Here is a 26,323-nt window from a genome sequence, read left to right on the forward strand (position 1 = left end):
TGTATGTTTATTGAGTTTGTGATTTGCTCATAGTATGTTAGACATTAGCTTGTTTTCTGGTCCTACAAGAACAAGTTTTCCAAAGATATAAAGTTTTAAAAAAATGGAAATCAGATGCTCAAGATATGTCTCCTTGATTAAAAAATAGAAGCCCTAAATTTGACAACAAAAAATTCCATAAAAAAACATAAAATCTCAAAAATATCTACATTGCTATAATGGGCTCAAAAAAAGTTTTCTAGCAATATCTTGTTTGAAAAGTATGGAATCTCTATGAGAGATATATGGCCAAATAACCATAGATAGGTCCAAAAAGAATCAAAAGGGCTAGCAAGTGTGCCAATGCAGTGATTGTTGGAAATACAATAGGAAAGCAAAATTTTAGAGAGGTCGGCCCAAAAATGGTTTACATAGAAGTTTGTGTCATTACAAACATTTATGTCAAAACTATGTAACTTAGCACTTGAAGTCCATGATGCTCAGCATGAATTGCAACTTCAATGCTATAACTCAGCCTTTGAATGACTCAACCTCCACTGATCACTCAACATCTGAATGGCTTGGTATAGTAGGACCTAGAAAATGGGCTAATGCATAACATACTATGAGAAAATCAAAAACTAAATTATCATATATTAGCACCCACTAGTCTACCATGAAAGTCAAACTAATAAAGAAAGCAACACAAGGTTAGAAACCCCCTCTTTCATTTATAACTCCCATGTCATTCTTTATTCTCCAAATGATGTAGCTCCAAAATTTCCTATAATGCACACAATGTTGAAGCAAAAGCCTATGATAATGATGATGCTATGAGAATACTTGAAGTCATGATTTGAATGTGAGAGTAAGAGTGAAAAAATGAGAAAAATAGGGACTTGAAAAGACTTAAGAATTAGGGACCGGAAATGAGAGGAAGAATGCTCATTTATAATTAGCATGGAGGATGAGAGTATTGGATTTGTTACCTTGGATATGTGATGTGGCAAGAGATTCCTTTGAGAATCCATGAAGCATATGACACAAGATGCCAAGTGTAGGATTCTATGATGCATGAAATCAAACTTGGCTAAAGAGGGAAGAGAATCTATGATGCATCATATGAAACCTCAAATGCACTTAAATACAAGAATCTATGATGAATGAAGCCAAATATGGATGTGTGTAAGAGAATAAGAATCCTTGATTATTACATATCTTAGCCAAATGTCAAAAGAGAATCCATGAGGTGTCACACCCATGTATCATGATGATGTCAATATTATGTGGAATATTTGAATTAAAAATCCTTTATTCCACAAAATAGAAATGAGTGAAAGTGGAATTAATAGTGGAAAAATATGATTTAGGAAATTGTGAATTTCCATGGATTGAGAATGATGAATCAATTAATTAATAAAATTAATTAATTAAGGATGTTAATTAGGAATAATAATTAGTAAGAATGATATAGGATTAAATTATGGGTTATTTAATCCTATAGAGAAAAGTAGTAAATGATTGGCTAGATTGTTTAAATAAATGTGACAATATCCTTTGATGGAATGTGATGATAATGGAGATTGACTAGAATGATGATGGATAGACCAAAGCCATGGTTGAATTTATTGATTTATTGGAATTGATAACATGCCAAGGAAACATAACATGAATTTAAGATACATAAAATTTAATCGATATCGTAAATGCTATGGGATTGAGATTGATTGATGAGGTTGGTCATAATAATATCAACGAACACAGTCAATATTATTAAAGTGGTTTGATGATGTCATGATCTAACATTGAGATCCTTGACAATGTCAAAGATTAGATGACATGAATGATAGTTTGACCTAGCACTGAGAACCATGACAATACTAAGGTCAAATTGATAAGATTTGATAGATTGATAGGTTTCCAAGGTACTAAAAGCCACAAAAATGCCTAGGATTGGATAGATGATGATTAATTTTGGATGTTTGATATGTTTTGAGTTAATTAGGACTAATTCCAAGTGATTTCATAATGGTTTTGAGTTGATTTGAAGTGGTTGTGAGTTGATTTGATATGATTTTTGATGATGTTGAAATGGTTCCAAAATGATGTGAAATTGGTGTGAAAGAGGATATGAATTATGATAGACACTGTTGAGATACAATCAAGTTGACCAAAAGATTAGAGTTAGTGGAATAAGAAAATGAGATGAATTAGTATGAAAAGTGATGTTGATTCAGGGGCTTGAGCGTATTTTCAAGGGTTACCACTCAAGATAGTGACCAAATAATGAAAATGATAGCTCAATTTGTTCATAATGAAGATATGAATCCAACACAACTGACAGTTTGTGTAAGTGTCCAAAATGGTGGAAAGAGGTCAAAAAATGATTGAAATTAGTCAAACACGGTCACATTTGGTCAAAATTGGTCAAACAAAGGTCAGAATGAGGTTGGACTAGGTGGAAAGCCCTAGAAGGTTTATAGACAATTTAGGCTGATGCAAGAATTTAGGAATGCAAGATGAAGATGATTTGGTGTATTAGAAAATATGATAATGGTGATGAATGAAGATATGAATGAAAGAAGACCAAAGAGATGAGATGAAGACTAATTAGAATAAAGAGAAGACTATTACTTTCAAAAAGTGCACTTCATTTTGATGAAATCGTAGATGCAAACCATTTTTTAGCATCTACATTTTCCCCCTCTTTGATACAATGTGATTTAGAGTGTTGTGTCAAAGAAAAAATTATGAGAAGGCCATAACAACATGCCCCAGTAGGAATGATATATGGGTACCCCCTCAAGAAATTGATTGAGATATGCATATGATAGGTTAATTTGTCAATAATGAGATGCAAGGTAGCAAGTGAAGAAGACACAAAAGATGGAGGAGATGAGATGAGGAACTATTAGTATGATGAGTAGGCTTTTTCTTTTGTAAAGTGCACTATACGTCAAATGGAGCTTTATTTTGATATGACAAATGGGATGCAATGCACAATGGCATAAAGGGCCAGAGCACAAAATGCAAACCTTTTGCACAAACAAGCATGATGTAGACAAAAAATGACCTTATCCTTCCTAAGGCATATATACATGCCCTTGACTCTCAAAGGTACATTTTAATAGATAGAAAATAAAAGATGACCATGAACCATCTTGACCACTCTTATAGATTAGTTTATATCATTGAGTAACATAGGAACATGATGGAAGAAAAAGAAAGAAAAAATAAATCACTCACTAAAAAACATGAGCCAACAGCTATTCTTGTCCATTATTACTTGCTTTTTATTGTTTTAGGTCATTAGATAGTGTTTGATAGGTTGATCATGTAATGGTTGTGATGGTAGATTTAGTTGATAGGTTCATAGTGACAAGTTGGATTGATTGTTAATTCATATTGCTCAGATAGGTGTGATCATCATGGAACTGTAGTGCTCTGAGTTTCAGTAAGCAAAGTGCAAGTGTTCATGCAAAAGGGGTGATTATCCATAGTGACTATTTACAAGGTTTATTACAAATTTTTGGTGGGTTTTGCAATTTTTAGCATTTTTGGGGATATTTTATTTTTTGGTGTGACTGGTTTCTTCAGGAAATTTTACAATTTTTAGGGTTTATTTCAGGACATTTTATGATTTTTAGGGTTTATTTTAGGACATTTTATGAGTTTTTATGGATTTTTTTAGGACATTATATGATTTTTAGTAATTTTTTAGGACATTTTATAATTTTTAGTGTTTTTTTCAAGATCATAAAAGAATATACAAGTGTTAGCTCCAATCTATTATGCGATAAGTCTAATGGATTAATAGTACTTAGGGATATGCTCCTAGTTCAAATTCAAACTCATGCACTATTTAGAAATTATGTACAAAGGCCAATGATAGATTATGTGCAGATTGGTAATGTGTTAGGTAAGATAACAATGGATATTAACCAGTTTGTGAGCCATGGTCAAGGAGCCAAGGATGTCTTGTAAGATGATGGATATGATCAAGGAATAGCAAAAGGGGAGAAAACCAAATGGAATCCCAGATAGATGGAGGAGCAATAACTGATTACACATGGTGCCTATTTGCCAAGTTTTCACCATGGTACTTGCCCAAAGTGCCTATTTTCTAGGTTTTCATCAAGGCATCCATTTTTTCATGAATTTTTTCACTTTTTTTCTTTTCTTTTTTCATGAATTTTGCTATTTTTTTGATATTTTTTAGGACTTTTAGATAGAATCAAGAATGTTGCTAACAACTGCTGAGAAGAAATATGTTGTTGGTTTTGCTAGCTGATAATCTTTGGATCCGCAATTGACCAGAACTATGCAAGAGTTGTTCTAAGTTTGTAGCCAAGATGAAACCAATGGAAAGACCTCAAGATATATCATTGTGTACCATATGGAAGATAGTGTCTGCCTCTTGCAAATCAAGGCATTTGAGGATAATTGGGTCAATTGACATGTTTCGAGGGATGTCACTAATAATGATGTTCTCAAAGGCTTGCTGGCTAGAGGTTGTATTTTGGTTATTGGAAAAATTAAGTAGTTGGATTTGTGGATAAACAACTAGATATAAGGAAGGATTGGGAGGATTGAGACCAATGACCTTCCACATGAAGGCTGATTGGGAGCACTCAAAAAGACTTTTTGGCATCTTGAACATTGGAACATTGATATTCATGGCATCATCTTTTTCATTTTGTATCCTTGATAATTTCTTACCTTTTTATTTTTCATGGTCTAATGGCACCTTTTGGTTTTCACCAAGAGACCTACTTTTATCATTTTTTCCTTTTTTATTAGCTTTGTAACTGGAAGAAGGATTTGGCTCCCCAAAATATGCCAATGTGTTAACTTTAGGAGAAATTGTTTCTATATGGTTGTTGTTCATAATGCCTCCATATATTTCAAAGTCTATTATAAGAGTGTCATCATTCTCAAATCGAGTAAAATTTGGTGGTCCATGTTGGTCCCAATCCAATAGTTCAGGATAACTTGAGGGGATGTCATCATCACTGTTGAATGGGCTCTGGTTAAAGGTATGGATATGGGCATTATATTTAGTTGTATCATTGGGGTTATGCTTAGAAGCTAGAGGATTTTTGGTTTCAGGTGGGATATCCTCAGATGCCTTTTCATTGTTCAAAACATCCATAGTCTTATAAATAGGTACCGCAGTACTAGGAGGACCTATTTGTAATGGTTTAAATCCAAGCCCCAAACTAGGAGGTTGTCCTTTTGTAGTGATGGGTTCAATTATACCTTGTTTCTAAGATCCAAGACCACTACATCCATCATAGCCTTGTTTTTGCATGATAGTAAACCCAAGTCCATACTTACTAGGAGATATCAAAGTGGGTTTTTGTTCTGCTTGTTCTTTCTCAATACAAATGGATGTATTCTCATTGGTAGAAGTGGTATTTTGTGTACTAATCTCAAAATGTTGTGCTTGCAATAGCTGTGTTTTACCGTAAAATTGAGGAGAAACTGGTGACTCCCTAATGTGGGATACTTGAGACATAAAGTACTCTCCACACCCATTGTCTTCAATCTTCATCTTTTCCTTGGCCTTACTGCGGAGTATATCAGCATCCACATACTTAGAGGAATCTATGGGTTATAGTTCATTTTTTTTTGGGACTTGGTATGCAGTAGCATCTCTTAGATTGGCACAAAATTAGAAAGGATCTGGATCACTAGGGATGGTAACCACCACATTGTCATAGGAAAACTTCAGACATTGATCATATGTAGAAGGGACTACTTTCATAGCATGAAGCCAAGGGCATCCTAGTATCATGTTGTAGTTCATTTCTATATCTAGGACATGGAACAATGTATCTTCAGTAGCTGGACCAACTCTGATAGGTAGTATGATGATGCCCTTGGAGAAGTGTTCACCATCATCATAAGATTTTATTGTGATTCTCTGAGAGGGATCCACATCATCTTTAGAATAACCCAAACCTTTGACAACCTTAAGAGTATAGATGTTTAGTCCTGCTCCTCCATCTATTAAGACATGCTTGACTTTAACATTGTGGATAAAGACTTCTAGGTGAAGAGGGTCATTGTGGTTTGGTCTATCTTTAGGGATCTCGTGAGGGGAAAAGATGATACATTGGGAGGTAGATAGGTTCCCCACCATGGCTTGGAATTGGGCAACATCAATGTTATCTGGGACTACTAACTACTTAAGGTCCTGATCCAAGATCTTCTGATGTTGGGGAGATGCATGCAGTAGGTCCAAGATGGATATTTGCATAGGGGTCTTTCCAAGCTGTTCAACAAGGCTATAATTAGATGAAGTAGGAGTAGAAAGTCTACTAGGGGGTGTAGGTCTAGTAGAGACAGTAGGTCTAGATGAGGCTCTAGGAAAAGTGATCTTGGTATGATGTGTAGTGATAGTGTAGTGAGGGTCTTCAGCCTTTAAGATGAATGTGGATATGTAGAAATCTGACTCATTGAAACAAGTGATAGTGTAGTCATATCTAGTGCATATGTAATTCACATTACCTTGTGAGTTTGAGTTTGAATTGGAGGACTTCTCTTTTTCATGATTACCCAAAGGATCTTTGAAGATAGTGTGATTAGAGTTGCATGCTAGCAGTGATGGATTAATTGTGATTATACCATCATTAATAAGGTCTTGTATTGCATACTTTAGTTGGAAACATGATGAGGTTTTATGTCCTTTAGTGTGCTTGTAATCACAGTACTTTTTGTCATCCTACCAATCAACTTTAGTCACCAGTTCATCTTTGATCGGGGATAACTGTAGGAACTTATTATACAATAACTATTGTAGTGCAGTCTCAAGATGTATCCCTAATGGTGTGAATTTCCTATCCTTGGTTCTAGGGTGTCTTTAGGGTTTTTACTATGTGGAAGTATCATTTTTCTATTATGGGGTTGATGTTTGATTGGGAGTTTGTGAATTTGTAGGGTTTGCGTTAGTTTAAAGAATAATTTTTGACAACTGAGTGTCAATACACTTAACCATTTTTCCACTAAACAATGCCGAACAAAGAGCAGGTGCCGAGTAATATGAAGTGTCAAGCTATATCAAGTGTTGAGCAGTAATAGTAGGTGTTGAGAGTTAACAAGTGTTGAGTAATAGTAGGTGCTGAGTGTTAACAAGTGCTGAGTAACAGTAGGTGCCGAGTGTTAACAAGTGCCGAGTAACAATAGGTGCTGAGTGTTAACAAGTGCTGAGTAACAATAGGTGCTGAGTGATACAGTTTTGTTTAGGTTCTGAGCTATCCCAGAAATAGCATGTGCCGAGCATCAACAATGCTTTAGGAGTTGAGTAACTCAGGATATCAGCATAAGAGTTTGTGATTGCACAAACTATGATGAAAACTATTTTTGTAGCCGACATAAGATAAATCTCAAAAGATATAGAGATAAGAATGAATCTTTTACATTTCCTATGCAATTTGCATGCAACCAATTGGAAAACTTGGAAAGGCATGCAACCAATCAGAAAAAGATAATTATTGAGCAGGAAATTGAGATTCAATGTGGATTGTAGATCCATATCTAACCCTAAGTCTTTGAAGTCCTTTTAAGAAGATGAAAGGTTCATTGAAAAAAAAAATGAGAGGAGTAGAGTAGAATTAAAAAGAAAAAATAGAATGGTATTTGGCGAGAGGAGACTTAGAAAGTAAGAGCAACAATTCATTAATTAGTTGATTAGAGCAAAGCAAGGTAGAAAAATAGAAATTAGATCTCAGAGGATCGAAATTAGAGAAAGAGCCAGAACAAGTTCTTGCATTCAGTAATCAAGGATTGCAAACAATCAAGTTTATAATACCTAATACTCTCTTACCATTGTATTAGAAAGAAAATCCTATGTAGATAGGTTGGCTTAACAGCTATTTGTAGATTCTTATCAAAAGGTGATTAAATCCTTTAACAAGGTGACACTTCATGTTAAGTGTTTGAAATCCTTTAACCAGGTCACTATTGACATAGTGTAAAGCCTTTAACAGGGTAGACCATCAGAAGTGGTTGAATAATATTGCTGCAGTAATTTTTGTGGGTATCATCCCCACCCTAGTTTTACCTTCTTATTCCTGGAGGGTTTCTAGGTTATCAAATTCCAGTGTTATGTGTTGTTGTTGCATGTGTTTAGTTTCATGTTTACTTGATGTATTTACATGTATGCAATTTATTTCCACCTAAAAGTTTTATTGGCTAAAGTGTGATACTTCTGATTCACCCCCCCCTGTCATAAGTACTCTTTCCATATTTGAATATTCCAACAATTGGTATCAGAGTGAATCCAAGTTCTCACAAGGAAAAGCCTAACAGCTTGGAGGAAAAGATCTAAAGATGGAAGCTTTCAAACTTGGAAAGATCATTGAAAATCAGGTGATAGATGTGCAACTTTCTTTGCATAGCTTGGAGGAATTTAGAAACAAGTTGAGAAATTCATTAAAAAAAAGGAAGGATCTAGCCATAGCCGAAAATGAGATAAACTACAAGGAGATTGATACCACCAACATATTTTCCAACGGAGACACTAAAGAGTTTGATGCAACAATAGCAGAATTGATGGAGAAAAACAAAGTTCAAATAGAGGAGATATGATCTCTCAAGATGGAACATGAATCACAGGCCATAATGATATGTGAAATTATTGAACAAAAGAAAAGAGCAGTTGATGATAAGGTCATGATGAAAAATGACAAAAGAAATCTTGCAAACAGACTTGAAGAAAAATGTACTGAATTGACAAGGATCTCAAACATGCAGATGGATACACTTGTCCAAATGATGAACCTTCATCATGAACTCAATGTGAAAGATATTGAGATCTCTACTTTGAAGATGCAAAATGAACAAATGTAGAATGAATTGAACAGAGAAAAAGAGGTGGCAGAGAATCTCAACAAGTCAAGTGAAGCCATCAAATATTTTGAGCAATTACTGAAATCCCCAAGATCAACCCATGATACATCAGGACTTGGATACAATAGCACTGAAGTTGGAGAATCATCAAAGAGTGTAGAAAAAAGAAGCAATAAAGGTAAAGATGTTAAACTTACATGTCATTTTTGTGGAAAGCAAGGACATACATCTAATGTATGTAGAAGCAAGAATGCCCATAAGCATGATAAACCTAAAAGTATAAACCATTGTCATAAATGAAAGAAGCAAGGTCATCAAGCATATGAATGGAGAACCAAAACTACTAAGACATCAAGATTTGAGGGTCACTGTCATAATTGCAAAAAATATGGACATAGAGCTTTTGAATGTAGATCAAAGCCTATGTGGACATTAAATCAACCAGCAAAGACATCAAACCATGAATTTTGGGATTACAACACCAGGTACAGTTGTCACTATTGTCAAGAATATGGACATACACCCTAGAATTGCATAAGAATGCATTTCAAGGGAAACTATAAAAGATGGTTGAGTCAAACTACATGTTTTAGTTGCTTAAAAACTAGTCATGTCAGCAGGAATTGCCCATCAAGGTCAAAGGCATCAAGTTCTGAGTTCAACAATGGAAAGGAAAAGATAGATGTTGGACATATCAAAAGTGAAATGAATAAGACATGGAAGAAGAAAGATGAGTATAGCACATCAAGTGCAGAGATCACTTCACCTAATAGGTCAAGTGATCACACTTCATCAAATTAAGCAAGAATAAGTGTGTGGGATTGATAAACCAAGTTACATCATACATCAATTCCAAGACATAGAAGAACTGCAAAGAAGAAATCAGCATAAGTAAAGATGCTAAGTCAAAATTGAGAGTTTTGCAAGATCTGTCAAATTTGTCTTCAGGTGCCGAGTTGCTAACAGCAACCGAGGTGATAGATAATGCCGAGCTGTGAAATATCAATAGGAGCTGAGCAAAGTGAAACACAATGGGTGCTGAGTCATGTTGAAACCCTTCAGGTGCCGAGTAGACAGTTGTCAGCACACTAAGCATTAATTACTCTATTTTGAAGGGTACATAAATTCAATTTTTGATCATTTTCCCACCATTCAAATGATAAGCAAAGTCAAGAAGAGTTGAGAAGATCAAGGTCAACTCAAAAGCTATTTGTGAAGATTTCAATAGCGATTCAGGACAAGTTTCATCTATTTGAGGTATTTTACTTAAGTGCTGAGCTACGTAGAATTTATAAACTTGTTTAAATCGTAAACCATAGTTTGGTAAATAATGGCATTTGGGTCAGGAACCACTAAGGGTAGAGAGATTCATGAAATATAGCTGGTCAACAATGAAGTTAAACAACCTGAATTCAAGCCCATTCCAGAAGTAGCATACAAGAATGATCCCGCAGGTGCATTATCAATTATTCTTGATAAAGTTGTTATGGTCCAAGATGTTCGCAGATGTTATAACTACAAAATTGGAGCCATAAAAGATTTAGAGATCTACAATGCATATGAAAAGCTATGTGAGAACAAAAGACTGAAAGATGAGTTCTCAATAATAGAAAGAAAAGGATTAACCAAAACCCTAGAATTTCTGATTGTTTTCAAAATTGAATGGGTACAGATAGTTTTGAGCAGAATACACAATGGAGCCTTTTGGTTAGAGTTAGGGCCAATTAAATTCACCAAGAAAACTATTCATAGGGTTACTGGTATTCCAACCCTAGATCGGCCAAAGACCCTGCGAACTGACAAAAGGGAAGTAACAGAGAAAAACATAGGTGCTAAATGGAATAATAGAGGAATGACTATTGACACAGTCACAGATCCCCTACTAGATTTTGCTATGAGAATCATTTCACACAAATTCTATCAATCAAGTAGGTTAAACAGTGTACCTTGTATAGCAGTTGATGTTGCATACAAGATAATTAAAAAGGATCACACTTATGATCTAGCAAAGCTCATGTTTCAACAGATTAATGAGAATTTCGGGAGCTATAAGGAAGAGCAAGGGAGCTCAGTGCAAATTTGGATCAATTTTGGTGTGCATATTTTTCTATTTGATGAAAGAATTCCCTTCTGTGGGTAAGGTAAGATGGAGTCCAGACAAAACAATTGTTGAACAAATCAATGGATACATTGAACAGATGGGTGAAAATTTTGATGCCCAAATGACTAGTTACTTTGAGGACTTCAAAAAGTCCATGAAACAAAGAATGAGGATTCCAATCTCATTGACCGAGAAATATGAAAAGGACATTTGTTTTCTTGTAGATATAGATTATACCTATATACAAGCAGTTATACCTAGAGTAAGATGGCTTAGGCCACTAGGTTATGAACTTGATATTGATCAAGCTTCTGCAGTGATAACAACCCCCCTTGCAGAAGAAGCTGATAAAAATGTAAAAGCTTTTGGAACCTATGATGTTGTTAAATCAAGGGTGATAACAGATTTGAAGACTGCTTCTACAGTAAAGAAGAAAGAAAAAATGGTGAGATAAATCAAGAGAAAATTTGGTGTTGAAGAAGAAGGAAGAGCAGAAGAGGAAGGAGAAGACATTGAAGAAGAGGGAGATAAACCTCAAGGTTTGACTCAAGGGTTAGGAGAAGATAAAGAGGAAAGTGCTGAGGAAGAAGAAGTTGAGGAAGCACAAGTTAAAAGAAAGGCCACAACTCCTCCTGCTCCTCAATCCAAGGGAAAGAAAGTAGCTGCTCCTGCACCAAAGAGACCTACCACAAGGGCTGCAACACAAAAAGCCCAAGAGGAGGCAAAAGGAAAGAAGAAAGACTCAAAGAAGACTGCTACCAAGTCTAAGAAAAGAAAATTTGTTGCCTAGCCTAAAATAGATGAGGAGAAGACAGAGTCAGAGGACAACAGTCAATTTCAAGTGGTAAGACACAAACCTTAGACTGCTGTTGATAGATTATGTTCAAAAATTAGGAATGATGATTTGAAAGGTTTAAAGAACCTAAATTTTTCTAAGCTCACAAAAGAAGAGAAAAATAAATTAGAGGAATCTGTGTATGCTATGATGGCTGAATATAAGCACACACCTCTAGAATTAGATGAATCAATGCCTAAAGAATTGTACAAAATTGTAGAGGATAAATGGCATTTTTGTTTACAAATGGAAAGGGAGATAAGGGAGTCAAAATTAGCTATATTTTTGCCTAATTTTTCTAGAGATAAAGTAACAAATGTAGTAAAAAGGCATAATAATAGATTCACTCCCAAGCATAAAGCATTCAACATATTACAGAATAAAATTGAAGAGGTAGTTACAAAATCCACAAGATTGTGGAAAATAGTTTACAAGAAAATAGAAGATGTGTATAATGAAGAATATAAGGCAGAGGCAAGTGCCAAGATAAGGAAAAAGAAGGTGTCAGGAACCAAGGAAAAAGAGAAGGAATAAGTGGAGAAGAAGAGTGAAGAAGAAAAGGAAGAAAAGGCACATATAGAGGAGAAAGAGGAAGAGAAAGATATAGCTGAGCCACAAGATCAAAGTGTGCAAGACACACAGGTATCTCCTCCTAGCCCTCCTCATGCCACCATCACACCTACAGATATTATAAAAATAAAAGATGTTATAGACACTTCAAATCCAAACATCAATCCATTAACTACAGAGGATTTAGAAATCCTTGACCAATCATCATTAGTAGCAAAATTAAGTTCAAATCCTGTATTGGTTAGTGTTGATGAATTACAGAATCTAGAAGTTAAAAAAAAGATAGTCAAGGTAAAAGCACAAGTGCCACCCTCAACCATACAAACTACTGGTATTCTATTTCTTCCACCACCACCTCCACCAAGTGTAGTCACTTATACACTTCAAATGTCGAGTACAGAAGCAGGGGAAATAAAAGAAACATCTGAACAACCAACAAGTTCAACCCCACCTAGCGATCATAAAAGGGATACTCAAGCTGAAGAAAAAGATGAGACAAAGAAGAAGGAGGAGTCTGTAATACAAACACTGGTTGCATTACCAAAATTTGGTACTCCAACACAGACTCTTCAGCAGCCGAGCACTGATGGGTTACAACTACAAATCAGGACACCAGGCTCGAGCTCATCAAAGGTAGTCAGAAAACTTCACTATGGAGTTCCTGAGCTTGATGAAGAAATAAAAATCCCATATTATGAATCTAGCACTCTCATTGAAGAGAAGATCAATGAAATTCAGAGTGCATTGGATAGAAGAAGGAGACAAGAAGCACTAAGAAAAGAACACAAGCATAAGCTTACCTTGAATGAAATCAAAGACATATTCACAGAAGCTTTTTGCTTACAGTCTCCAGATGAGTCAAGACCAATTATAGAGAAACTATTTGATATAGTTGACCAGGTGACTAGTGAAGACTAGGAAACAAATGCCAAATTGCTCGAATGGTCAGAAAGGAAGTTCCAAGGCAAGGTAAATAATAAAATATTCGGTGATATAGCACTGTCACAAGTAGAATTGGCAAAGAAAATTAAAACAGTTAAAACTATACTAGGAAACATCTTTTCCCTGTACAACAAGTTGTGTGATTTTTCCACATTCACACAGGACACTAGCCAGAAAATACTGAGCTTGGAGAACAATCTGAAGATTTCTAGCATGCAACTCCCCACAAATCTACCTCAGAGTGAGAAGAATTTTGCCTAATCGCTTCACACACGAAGAGAGTTAGCTGTCTTAGCAGCAGAGGAGGCAACCACAAAAGCTAAATTGATGCAAATTCAATCCTCAATAACTCCTCATTTGGAACTACTTCACAAGGAGCAGATAAATGCAAAGACAATCCTCAAGAAAGACACCAATCTTTCTTCATCTGATGAACTTGTACACCTAGCAGCAGAGATTGCCATCTAGCATAAGTCATTGGATGTCGCACTAGCAAATTGAGATGCAGCTCTGAAGGTACTCCTTGAAGTAAATAGTACATTTTTGGCCAAGTATGGCATTTCCTTGTAAGACCCTTGACATAAGTGTCAAAAAGGGGGAGAATAAGTATGGGGGAGTGATAAGAAGAGATTAAGTATGGGGGAGTTAAGTACAAGAATGAAATGATAAGTATGATAAAAGGGGTAGATAGCAAATTTTGGGAGATTTTTTTTTTGACAAATTTTGATTAGTGAGAATGTAGAAATAGGACAAAAAATCACTGAGTGTACATACAGGATCAACTAACAAGGAGTCATAAGGATCTTAGTTAAGTGTTTTTGCCACTCATGTCAAAGGGGGAGATTGTTAGTTTAAAGAATAATTTTTGACAACTGAGTGTTAATACACTTAACCATTTTTCCACTAAACAATGTCAAACAAAGAGTAGGTGCCGAGTAATATGAAGTGTCGAGCTATATCAAGTGCCGAGCAGTAATAGTAGGTGCTGAGTGTTAACAAGTGCTGAGTAACAGTAGGTGCCAAGTGTTAACAAGTGCCGAGTAACAGTAGGTGCTGAGTGTTAACAAGTGCTGAGTAACAGTAGGTGTCGAGTGTTAAGAAGTGCTAAGTGTTAACAAGTGTCAAGTAATAGTAGGTGCCGAGTGATATAGTTTTGTTTAGGTGCCAAGCTATCCCAAAAATAGCATGTGCCGAGCATCAGCAATGCCTCATGAGTTGAGTAACTCAGGATATCAGCATAAGAGTTTGTGATTGCACAAACTATGATGTAAACTATTTTTGTAGCCAACATAAGATAAATCTCGAAAGATATAGAGATAAGAATGATTCTTTTACATTTCCTATGCAATTTGCATGCAGCCAATTGGAAAACTTGGAAAGGCATGCAACCAATCAGAAAAAGACAAGTATTGACTGGGAAATTGAGATTCAATGTGGATCGTAGATCCATATCTAACCCTAAGTCTTCAAAGTCCTTTTAAGGAAGACAAAAGGTTCATTGAAAAAAAAAAAATGAGAGGAGTAGAGTAGAATTAAAAAGAAAAAATAGAATGGTATTTGGTGAGAGGAGACTTAGAATGTAAGAGCAACAATTCATTAATTAGTTGATCAGAGCAAAGCAAGGTAGAAAAACAAAAATCAGATCTCAGAGGATCAAAATTAGAGAAAGAGCCAAAACAAGTTCCTGCATTCAGTAATCAAGGATTGCAAACAATCAGGTTTATAATACCTAATACTCTCTTACCATTGTATTAGAAAGAAAATCCTATGTAGATAGGTTGGCTTAATAGCTATTTGTAGATCCTTATCAAAAGGTGATTAAATCCTTTAACAGGGTGACACTTCATGTTAAGTGTTTGAAATCCTTTAACTAGGTCACTATTGACATAGTGTAAAGCAGGGCAGACCATCAAAAGTGGTTGAACAATATTGCTGTAGTAATTTTTGTGGGTATCATCCCCACCCCAGTTTTACCTTCCTATTCTTGGAGGGTTTCTGGGTTACCAAATTCCAGTGTTATGTGTTGTTGATGCATGTGTTTAATTTCATGTTTACTTGATGTATTTACATGTATGCAATTTACTTCCACCTAAAAGTTTTATTGGCTAAAGTGTGATACTTCTAATTCACCCCCCACCCGCCCCCCCCCCTCATAAGTACTCTTTCCATATTTGAATATTCCAACAGTTTTCACCTTTCAAAGTCAATTGAGGTTGTGCTATGCTAATTGTTTGTGCATCCATGATACCATCATTAGTCACATTCTTATTTTTGGAGAAAAATTTTGCCTTGTCATTAGATGAGTTGGTGTTTGTTTTTTCTTTGTTTATCTTGAGGATTCCCTTACGGATAAGAGCATCTTCAATACTAGCCCCTTTTTTCATTAGTTTAGAAATGGTTCTTGGGCTCTTGATTTTGAGTTCATAGATTAAGTTCGGGACTAAGTTTTCAATGCACAAGTTTACTTGTTGTTCTTTAGGAATGTCCAGTGAACATTGATTGACTAAGCTTCTCCAATGCAGTAAGAATGTGATAAATGGTTCTTCCATATTTTTTTTAGTTGAGCACAAATCAAAAAGTGTCACCTCATTCATAATGTTAAAGGCAAAGTGGGAGATGAAATTGTCTGTAAGCTTTGACCAAGATTTGATAGTACCTAGAAGTTTGGAGTACCATTGAAGTGCAGGCCCTCTTAGAGAATGAGGGAACAATCTCATGAGATAAGTGGGCTCATCATTGAGTTTGGTACAAGAGGAACAAAATTCTCTGATGTGATCAATAGGGTTGCCTTTTCTTTGATATTTTTTGAACCTTGGAGCCTCAAAGTGTTTTGGGAATGGAGGCATATACATAATTTTATCAAATGGATTAGGGAATAAGTCCCTTTTTGTATATAGAGCCTATTTCTTTTGGACTCCCAATGTCTCAACTTGTTTGGAAAGTTGGATGAATTGTTGCAATGGCTCTTCATTAGGATTTTGCATGATAGTCTTTCCTTCAAGTCCTTTGTGCCTATGAGTAGACCATTTTCTATGGCAAGAGCTATGTCTACTTAGTTTTGACATTTCTACATTTGATGAGTCTGGTGATGTGTCATTTGGTGGTGGAGGTATGTTGATACCTCAAAGACAAAAGAGTCCTTGTTGTGACACATGTTGGGGTACTTGTTGTGGTATTTGATGTTGCACTTGTTGAGGTATCGACTGTGATTGACGTATCATGTGTTGTTGTTGGGATAACTCTACTGGTGAAGGTATTTGTTGAGGTTGTTGTGGCATGTGCTGCTATTGTAACAAATTTTGCTGATATGCAATTTGTTGCTCAAGGAGACTTTGGCATTCCAACTATTGTTTGAGTTGCTCTTGTTGCTTAGAAAACATGGCTTGTTGTTGTTGGAATTGTTATTGATAAATTTTGTAGGAGTCAAGTGGTTTTACATTGGATTGTGTGTTAGGGATGTTGAATCCTTGCACCACTTGAGGTTGTTGTTGTTGATGTGTGGAATGTGTGTTAAGTGGATGTAGACTTGGTTGTGGGTTGGAAGTGTTAAGTCCTTGTACCACTATAGGTTGATGTTTTTGTGGGAGTTGACTAATTCCTTGTGAATTGACCATCATGTTGGTATTGTTTCTTTGACACCTTTGTGTGTTAGAGGTTTCTCCTTGGGAGATCATGCTGATTTGACAATGAGGTGCATTCCTTTTGGGAATAGGTGTAATGTAAATAAGATTTTTCCTTTTTTGTGTCAATAGGGATTTTTGTAGTTGATGTTTCACATGGTGCACTTGTGGGCAGCTCTATAACGTTAGATGTCATGACACTTGGTAGAGTTAGAAGCAAAGGTGCACTTTGTTGATTCATCTCCAAAGGAGGTATGTTTGGCATTACTAGAGCAAAAGTCCCTTTAGGTGCATCTTGTTGTTGCATCATGTGACTAAAATCAAGTCTTAATGTCCTCTTGGGATATTTAGGGAGAGTCTTGTTTCCCTTCATTAGTTGTGGTTCCTCAAATAAGGGATTAATGTTGATGTGTTCAAACATACTTTGGAGGATTTCAATTGTTGGTTCTTGATGGGATGTTATAGGTGCCATTATTGTGTTTGAAAACTCCAAGGTTGTTTCCCCTTATCTAAGTCCAAATTGATCATGGGTTTTATGTTTTCAACGGTTGTGTTGGTTTGATGTTTGGACATAGGTCCCTCCACATTTGGGTTGAATTTGACAATTTCTTGAGCTACCAAAAGTTTGAAGTTCTTGCAAAAGTTTTTTTCCTTGACATGCCCTAGCCATTTCTTCATCAGTGATGCCATAGTCAGTGTTAGAGTCATCACTTAGGTGTGCAATACCTTGTTGCATGTTTGACATGTTAAGGTTGAAAGTACTCATGTTGGGTTTGCTGAATGCAAAGGAATGTGTTTGTTCATCCTTAGGTGTGGTTGGCACACTTCCACCTTCAGGTGGTATTAGCACAAATATAGGTTCAAAGTTAGGACTCCATTGAACCATCCCATGTGTGGGGGAAGTGTTTGAAGGAAACCTCATGGTAGGTGCATTGTTTAGGGTTTGTTGCATCATCTCTTGATTGTGCTGATCTTGTGGATACATGTTTAAGGGGTCTGCAAGTAAAGGTTGTGATGCCTCAATTTGATCTTCATCAAATGTTTGTTGGGTTTTCTTGCTCTTCTTTTGTCTTGAACAAGGTTTTGGTTGCGTTGGTGCCTCAAAACACAAAGGTTGATAAAGTTCTCCATGTCTTTGAGCTGATTGTGTCCTAGTGAGTGCTGTCATGATACCTAAGGATGCAAATATGAGTGTTTTTTTGGATTTTTAGGTGTTTAAGGATGTTATGAAACCTAGGTGAATGAAAAATGAAGTGGGGTTTTGACATGCAAGATGAAAATGTCCTAGGGAAACTATGCAAATGATAATGCAAAGTGACATTTTGGAGATTGACTAAAGGAGATGAAAACGACCCTATAGTATGAAAAATGAATGTTAGAGTTAGATTTTGGACTTGGTAATGATGCTAGGGGCTAATGTATGAAAGATGGACTATTGAAGAGATGGTGTTCTAGGGTTGATAATGACGTTTGGGATATACAAAATGAGGATAAATGATCAAAAAGACAATTTGGTTGATAGACAAGTTGATAGGTTTTGATAGTGGAAATGATGCTAAGGTTTTGAACAATGCAAGATGAGGGGGGATATACCACTAGGGTAAGTAAAAATGACATTTAGGAACCCTAGGAATATGATTATGCCAATGATAAGGGTATATGCAAGATTTTGGACTTAGGTGAAATCCTTAGAAAGTATTTTGTCTAGTAGTTTAACCTTGTGATAATGGACTTTAAATCTTGACCAAAAAGTGATAAAAGAAAAAAGGATCAAAATGATAAAGATGATAAGGTTAAATATATTAAGACATAGATAGAGTTTGACCAAAGAAAATGATAAGAAAAGATAAAAAGACTAGTCAAGATCCATCATCCATCAACACTAGGAGACACTCTAAGACTCATACTTTGTTCATATTTTTGACTAAGTTCAAAGGTTTTGGGGTTCAAAATGACATTTAGGTGACTCAAAATGGTGGTTATTCTGATTGGATATGCATTATGTAAAGGTCCTAAGATGCAAAATGAGATTTTGGTTGCAAGATGCGGTTTTGGGTCAAATGTAGAATGAGGATGTGCAGAGGCTTCTAGATGTAATTTTAGGGTTCCAAAGTGCAGTTTGGAGGCCCAAAATGGTCATATAGGTTCCCAAATGCACTTTGAAAGTGCCAAGTGTGCTCCAATAGGCTAATTTGGGCATAGTTGGTAGTTTTTGGGTGCAGTTGGGAAGTTGAGTTAAAGGTTTGTTGATTCTGAGTAGCATGGTTGCCAAATTGATATGACGGGAAGCTAAGATGTTGGGGTTAATGTTATGATGGGTTAGGAGGTGTAGAATAGGGGTTATTACCTAAGGAATTGTGTCCTAAGTGGAGGAAATGAATACTAGGAGATGTAAAATGCAAATCAGGGCATAATGAGATAAGGGGGACTTATCCAGGTACCTAAGGACACTATTGAAGCCACAAAATGTTATCTGAATCCAAAACTAGGTCCTCAGACCACCAAGTGCACTCAAATAGTACCAAATATACCTATGGTAGAGTTGGGGTTAGTTGGTAGTTTCAAGGCATAGTTGGTAAAATGGGCTAAAACTAAGGCAATTCTAGGTGCTATGTTTTCCAAATTGTTGCCACAGTGAGCTAGATAGTAGAGGGCAAGGATAAGACTCCAATTAAGGTTCAAAATGAGGTGTAGGGCACTTGAATGATGGTTAAAGTGGTCAAGATGAGGGTTGGGTATGCAAAGATGCAAGGTGGGAGATGCAAAGTGTTGAATTTGAGGTTAAAATGTAAAAAACTAAGGGATGTACACTAAAACCTAATGAATGCAATATGAAAGGTAAGGGATACTAAATGAGGGCTAAAGGGTGCAAGATGAATCATATGATGTAAGTATGAAGCCTAGACTAGGGAGAATGCAAGTGGATTCTATGCAAGGATGAAATCTACATTTTGCCAAGGACGTTTAGGATCACAAGTTGCCATGTTTTCCAAGATTTGTATGTGTTGAACCAAAGTTTGTAATGTTTTGACAATGTTTGATGTTTTGACAAGGTTTTGCAAGTTCCACGGTGTAAATTTGTGAATTGTCTTTTATCTTGATTAATGTTTTACACTCACATAAGACACATTAAGACAAGAATAGCTATTGTTAAAAGTGAATAGTCACACCACAACCTAGGCTTTAAGACTATATCCACTGAATTCCTACTTGAATAAAAGTTTAGCCACACTTATCTAGAGTGGAAAACTTAGGACCTTGGCACCACAGGCTCCCCCTTATAGTGCACTCACTTCTTGGGGCTACCAAAATTTTCTTCCCAGGGGGCATGACTTCCCAAGGGAATATTTTCTCTGCTAAGGACTGCAAGAATGTAGGATGTCTTCACGGGCATGGGTGATCCCTTGAGCTAGTGGATAGAAAGGATTTTGGGTCACCCTTGAGCTAGTGGATAGAAAGGATTTTGGAAACTAAAACATGGTATTTAGTAAGGGCATTCCATTCAACAAGTGAATAATAAACTTCCTCAGAAGGTCTCCTAGCCTTGAGAACCAGAGTTTGACGCACCACATGGGTAGTAGAGGAGAGCTATCACTTAGCAATACCACCAATACAACTTTCACCATAATCAAGTTATATATGGTAGCTAGAACATCGAACTTACTTTTGGCCCATTACTACTTTGAGGTTGTCCCATGACATACCCAATATTGAGTATCTTGGTCCAAGGGAGGCTTCCTATAGAAGTTACATGGATTTCTCTTACACCCAATATCCACAAATGGGGAGGAGAGAGGATATTTCCATGCAACTCCTAGGGATTTAAACACCAAAAACATGCTAGGAAGAAAAGAAAAAGTTCATTTTAAGCATGAAACAAACTGTTATCTAATCTAGGAAATCCACACACATGGTTTTGATAGACACATAAGGTCTTCAACAACGTCCTACAAACAAACATTAGTAGTTTTCAATTATTAGGCTTCATCCAACGATTGCCACATGCTGCAAAAAAGCCATCAGTAACACAAAAACCTCTAACTTATGTCCTAGAAGCAAATAGAAGTCCTAAATGTAGGTTCTGAGTGATATGTGTGCTCTCTGTGAACTAGGTGTGCTCTGACAAAGCAGACTGCCACCTAAAAGGCCAAAATGGATCAGAATGCCCCTAAGTGCACTTAGACAGTGCTAACTACACCCATGGTGCACTTGGAGCTAGTTTAGGTATAGTTGGTAGTTTCTAGGTGCAGTTGGGAGCCCAGGTGCAGACTGTGGGGAATTGGTGCCTAATCAAGACCCAAAAATTGAAAATTTTGACACCTATACTACCAAGTGCACCTAGACAATGTAGAGTGCACCCATGGTGTAGTTAGGGCCTAGAAGAGCATAGTTGGCATGTTCTAGGTGCATTTGGTAAGTTAGGAGTAGAAGACAAGGGTTATGGTGTCTCCTAAGCCCTTAAAACTACTCCTAGGGGTCCCAAGTGCGCCCTGACAGAGCAGAGTGCACCCTAGGGAAGCAAGCTAACAAAATGCATGAAATGAAAGGATATAACCATATTATTGGACCCCCTAATTAATCTAGGTGTGATAATGAAGTGTAAATAGTTGTTATACCCTTCCAATGAGCTCCTTCCTTGCACCTACAAGCACAAAATAGGAAAACCAAAGTTAGATAAGTATGTTCACGTTGGGTTCTCCAAAATGTAGGACCTAGAAAATGGGCTAATGCACAGCATACTATGAGAAAATCCAAAACTCAATAATGATATGTTAGCACCCACTATTCTACCATGAAAGCCAAAAAAATAAAGAAAGCAACACAAGGTTAGAAACCCCCTCTTTCATTTGTAGCTCCCATGTCCTTCTTTCTTCTCCAAATGATGTAGCTCCAAAATTGCCTATAGTGCACACAATGTTGAAGCAAAAGCCTATGATAATGATGATGCTATGAGAATACTTGAATTTGTGATTTGAATGTAAGAGTAAGAGTGAAAAAATGAGAAAACTAGGGACTTAAAAAGACTTAAGAATTAGGGACTGGAAATGAGAGGAAGAATGCTCATTTTATAATTAGCATGGAGGATGAGAGCATTGGATTTGTCATCCTGGATATGCGATGTGGCAAGAGATTCCTTTGAGAATCCATGAAGCATATGACACAAGATGCCAAGTGTAGGATTCTATGATGCATGGAAGTCAAACTTGGCTAAAGAGGGAAGAGAATCTATGTTGCAACATATGACACCTCAAATGCACTTAAAGACAAGAATCTATGATGAATGAAGCCAAATATGAACATGTGTAAGAGAATAAGAATATTGGATTATGACATATCTTAGCCAAATGTCAAAGGAGAATCTATGAGGTGTCACACCCATGTGTCATGATGATGTCAATATTATGTGGAATATTTGAATTAAAAATCTTTTATTCCACAAAATAGAAATTAGTGAAAATGGAATTAATAGTGGAAAAATATGATTTAGAAAATTGTGAATTTCCATGGATTGAGAATGATGAATAAATTAATTGAGGATATTAATTAGGAAGAATAATTAGTAAGAATGATATAGGATTGAATTATGGGTTATTTAATCCTATAGAGAAAATTAGTAAATGATTGGCTAGATTGATTAAACAAATGCAACAATATCCTTTGATGGAATGTGATGATAATGGAGATTGACTAGAATGATGATGGATAGACCAAAGCCATGGTTGAATTGATTGATTGATTGAAATTTATAAAATTTCAAGGACACATGACATGAATTAAAGATTCGTAACATTTAATCGATATCATAAATGCTACGAGATCGAGATTGATTGATGAGGTTGATGATAATAATATCGACAGACATAGTTAATATTATTAAAGTGGTTTGAAAATGTCATGATCTAACACTAAGAGCCTCAAAAATGTCAAAGATCAGATGACATGAATGGTAGTTTGACTTAGCACTGAGAGCCATGACAGTACTAAGGTCAGATTGATAAGATTTGATAGATTGATAGGTTTCCAAGGCACTAAAAGCTACAACAATGCCTAGGATTGGATAGATGATGATTGATTTTGGATGTTAGATATGTTTTGAGTTGATTAGGAATAATTTCAAGTGATTCTGTAATGGTTTCAAGTTGATTTGAAGTGGTTGTGAGTTGATTTGATATGATTTTGAGTTGATTTGAAGTGGTTGCAAGTTGATTTGATATGATTTTTGATGATGTTGAAATGGTTCCAAAATGATGTTAAATTTATGTGAAAGAGGATATGAATGATGATAGACACTATTGAGATACAATCAAGTTGTCCAAAAGATTAGAGTTAGTGGAATGAAAAAATGAGATGAATTAGTATGAAAAGTGATGTCGATTCAGGGGCCTGAGAGTATTTTCAAGGGTTACCACTCAAGATAGTGAAAAAATAATGAAAATTATAGCTCAATTTTTTCATAATAAATATATTAATCCAATGCAATTGACAGTTCATAAAATAGAGTTGAAGCACAAAAGTTATGGCCTCTGGAGTGCAACATAGGGTCTTTGGGAGTAGTTCTGGGCATCTTACTACCCCAACTACACCCAAAATGCACCCAAGTGCACCTAGAGTGCACTTGGTAAGCCCAAGTGTGCTATGAAAGTATCAAGTGTGCCCATGGTGCACGTGGGAAGCCCAAGTGTGCTAAGAAAGTGCAGATTATGCCCTTGAAGGCTGTAGGCGCCAAAACAGCCTGACTGGACTCGAAATGACTTGAAACTTTGTGCGAGTGTCCAAAATGGTGGAAAGAGGTTAGAACATGGTTGAAATATGTCAAACATGGTCACATTTGGTCAAAATTAGTCAAAAAAAGGTCAGAATGAGGCTAGAGTAGGTGGAAAGCCCTAGAAGGTTGATAGACAATATAGGATGATGTAGGAATGTAGGAATGCAAGATGAAGATGATTTGGTGTATCAGAACACATGATAATGGTGATGAATGAAGATATAAATGAAAGAAGACCAAAGAGATGAGATGAAGATCAATTAGAATAAAGAGAAGACTATTACTTTCAAAAAGTGCACTTCATTTTGATGAAATTGTAGATGTGAACCATTTTTGAGCATCTACAAGTACATACCATCTGCTTGACACTTGAGTGACTTGATAGTTATTAGTTACTCGACTCATACTATATATCTATCACTTGGCATATAATATTTGACACTTATGCTTAAACTATATTACTTGTTCAACATATACTAAGTAAATGACTTAAGTACATTGCCACTCATATGTTAAAACCAATCTAAGATTAACAATCTTCCCCTTTGACATGAGTGGAAAAATAGATCATGTATAAATAACTCTTAGCCTTTCAAGCATAACTCAAATAATATCCATATACATACAAAATTTAAAAAACTTCAAAATTTTGCAAAAGCTTATGAATCATTAGTCATACCTCAAAATTCAATAACTCCCCCTGAGTTGATTGTGCTATTCTATATCTGAACTCAAAATTATTCCACCTGCTGAGTAGATTTGCATTAGATGATCTGTGTACTTTGTTTCTATTTTGCAAAAAATATTTTCTCCCCCATACCTCCTATTTCTCCCATACTTCTTATTTCTCCCCCATTTTGACACTGATGTCAAAGGGTTATAAACTGATAGTGTGTTTGTCCAAAAATGATTTGTGGACCTCAAGAATGATTTTCAATGCTGCGTCCCAGTTGTCACAAGCTACCTCCAATGACTTGATCTTGATGGATAGCTCAAAAAAAAGGTGAACTAAGCCATGATGAGTAGAAAGATGTTGATCTTCCTTCACGAGTGTTTCAGAAAAGGCTAGTTCCTTGTGCAATATCTCCATATGTGGAGTCGTAATTGACTGGATGTTAATCAGTTTAGCCTTGATATTTGCTTCATCTATCTATAACATTGCTAACTAACTCTAGGAGTTGAGGAGATTCCTAAAATGTTTCACTCTGAGCTAGAGACTTTGGAAAAGTTATAATAGATGATCATATATGACTTTCCAAACTCAGAATATGACTCCTTATTTATTGTTTGAAGAGTGTTGGATTGCACAATTTGGTGTACAAAGAGAATATGTTTTCTAGTAACTTCTTCACACTATCAATTTTGGTTTGTAACTCAACCTATGATAATGCAATAGCACTTGATATATTTTCATCAACCTTATGTTGGAACTTTCTCTCAGACCATTCAAGTAATTTTACATTTGAATCAAGGCCTATGACATTTAGCTTCTCCACTAAGCTGGTTAGCTACTCTAAGACCAACTTTGTTGCTTCTAGTGCTAGAAGGTTAAATGTATCAAGAAAAATATCCTTGATATCTATCAATGGTTGCTTCTACCTATGCTCTTGTTTGAGCAGTTCTTAATTCTTCTTCTTTGCTAGAGCTTCCTAGAGTATACCCATATGCTCAATAGTGATAGTTGCAGAATCAAACTTGGTCAACTCAATCACTTCATCCAAGTTCACATTAACAAATGATGTGACTTCATCTACCTTATATGTGCTTGGACTTGGTCATTATGATTGTAGGGGTATAGCTTCCATACTTAGCCTATGTAGAGCTTGAATAGGAGGAGTAATAGTTTTTGGTAAAGTTACTAAAGTTTGTATTGCTAATTGCTTCTTAGATTTGGTAATCATACCTAGCTCTTCAATGTTTTCCTTTGCGTTCTCTACATTGATAGATGCACCTTGATCTTGTGCTATAGGTGTAGGAGTATCTACCTAGCCTATTTGAACCTATGTGCCTTCAGTATTTTCTATCCCACCTTTCTACTCTTCAACTATCTCACCCTTGTCATGTTCACTCTCCTTCATAGTGACATAGAATAGAGTACTTGTTTCTATACTTTTTTTCCTTCTCAATTTCATCAACACTCACCAGCACAAGATTCTCACAAAGTTAGGCCTAGGTAGTGGATTCTACCAGTATCTTCTTCAAGTCATCCTCTATAAGGGGATTGATATTTTGAGTGATAGTATCAGAAACATCCTTAATCTTTATTGTATCACTTTATGTTTTTACCTCATATGGAGGAGTAGCACTTGACACTAGTGTTATTGGTACACTTTGTTCTATTTGTTGCTCATCTTCAGTTGGTGCCTGTGTATCTTTATTTGTTTCAATGCCTTCCTCTTGTGTAGATGTCTTAGTTTCATCTATGATTACCTTAGTTTCCTATTGTTTCTCTTTTTTGTGCTCACCTACCTTAATAGGTGCCTGCATTATTACCTTGGGTGTTGTCAAACCATATAATAATTTCCAAATCAAAGTGGTTTTTTATACAACATCCTTAACCTTATTCTACAATATGTTGAATACCCTATATTTTGGTGCAAATTTTCTAGTATGTTTCTTCAATGCCTTGGTAATTGTCTCTCTATCTAGTTCTAGCA

This window comes from Cupressus sempervirens, chromosome 2 (genome assembly GCF_028749045.1).
Source record: "Cupressus sempervirens isolate cs-2001-9-10 chromosome 2, ASM2874904v1, whole genome shotgun sequence".
Classification (NCBI taxonomy): Eukaryota; Viridiplantae; Streptophyta; class Pinopsida; order Cupressales; family Cupressaceae; genus Cupressus; species Cupressus sempervirens.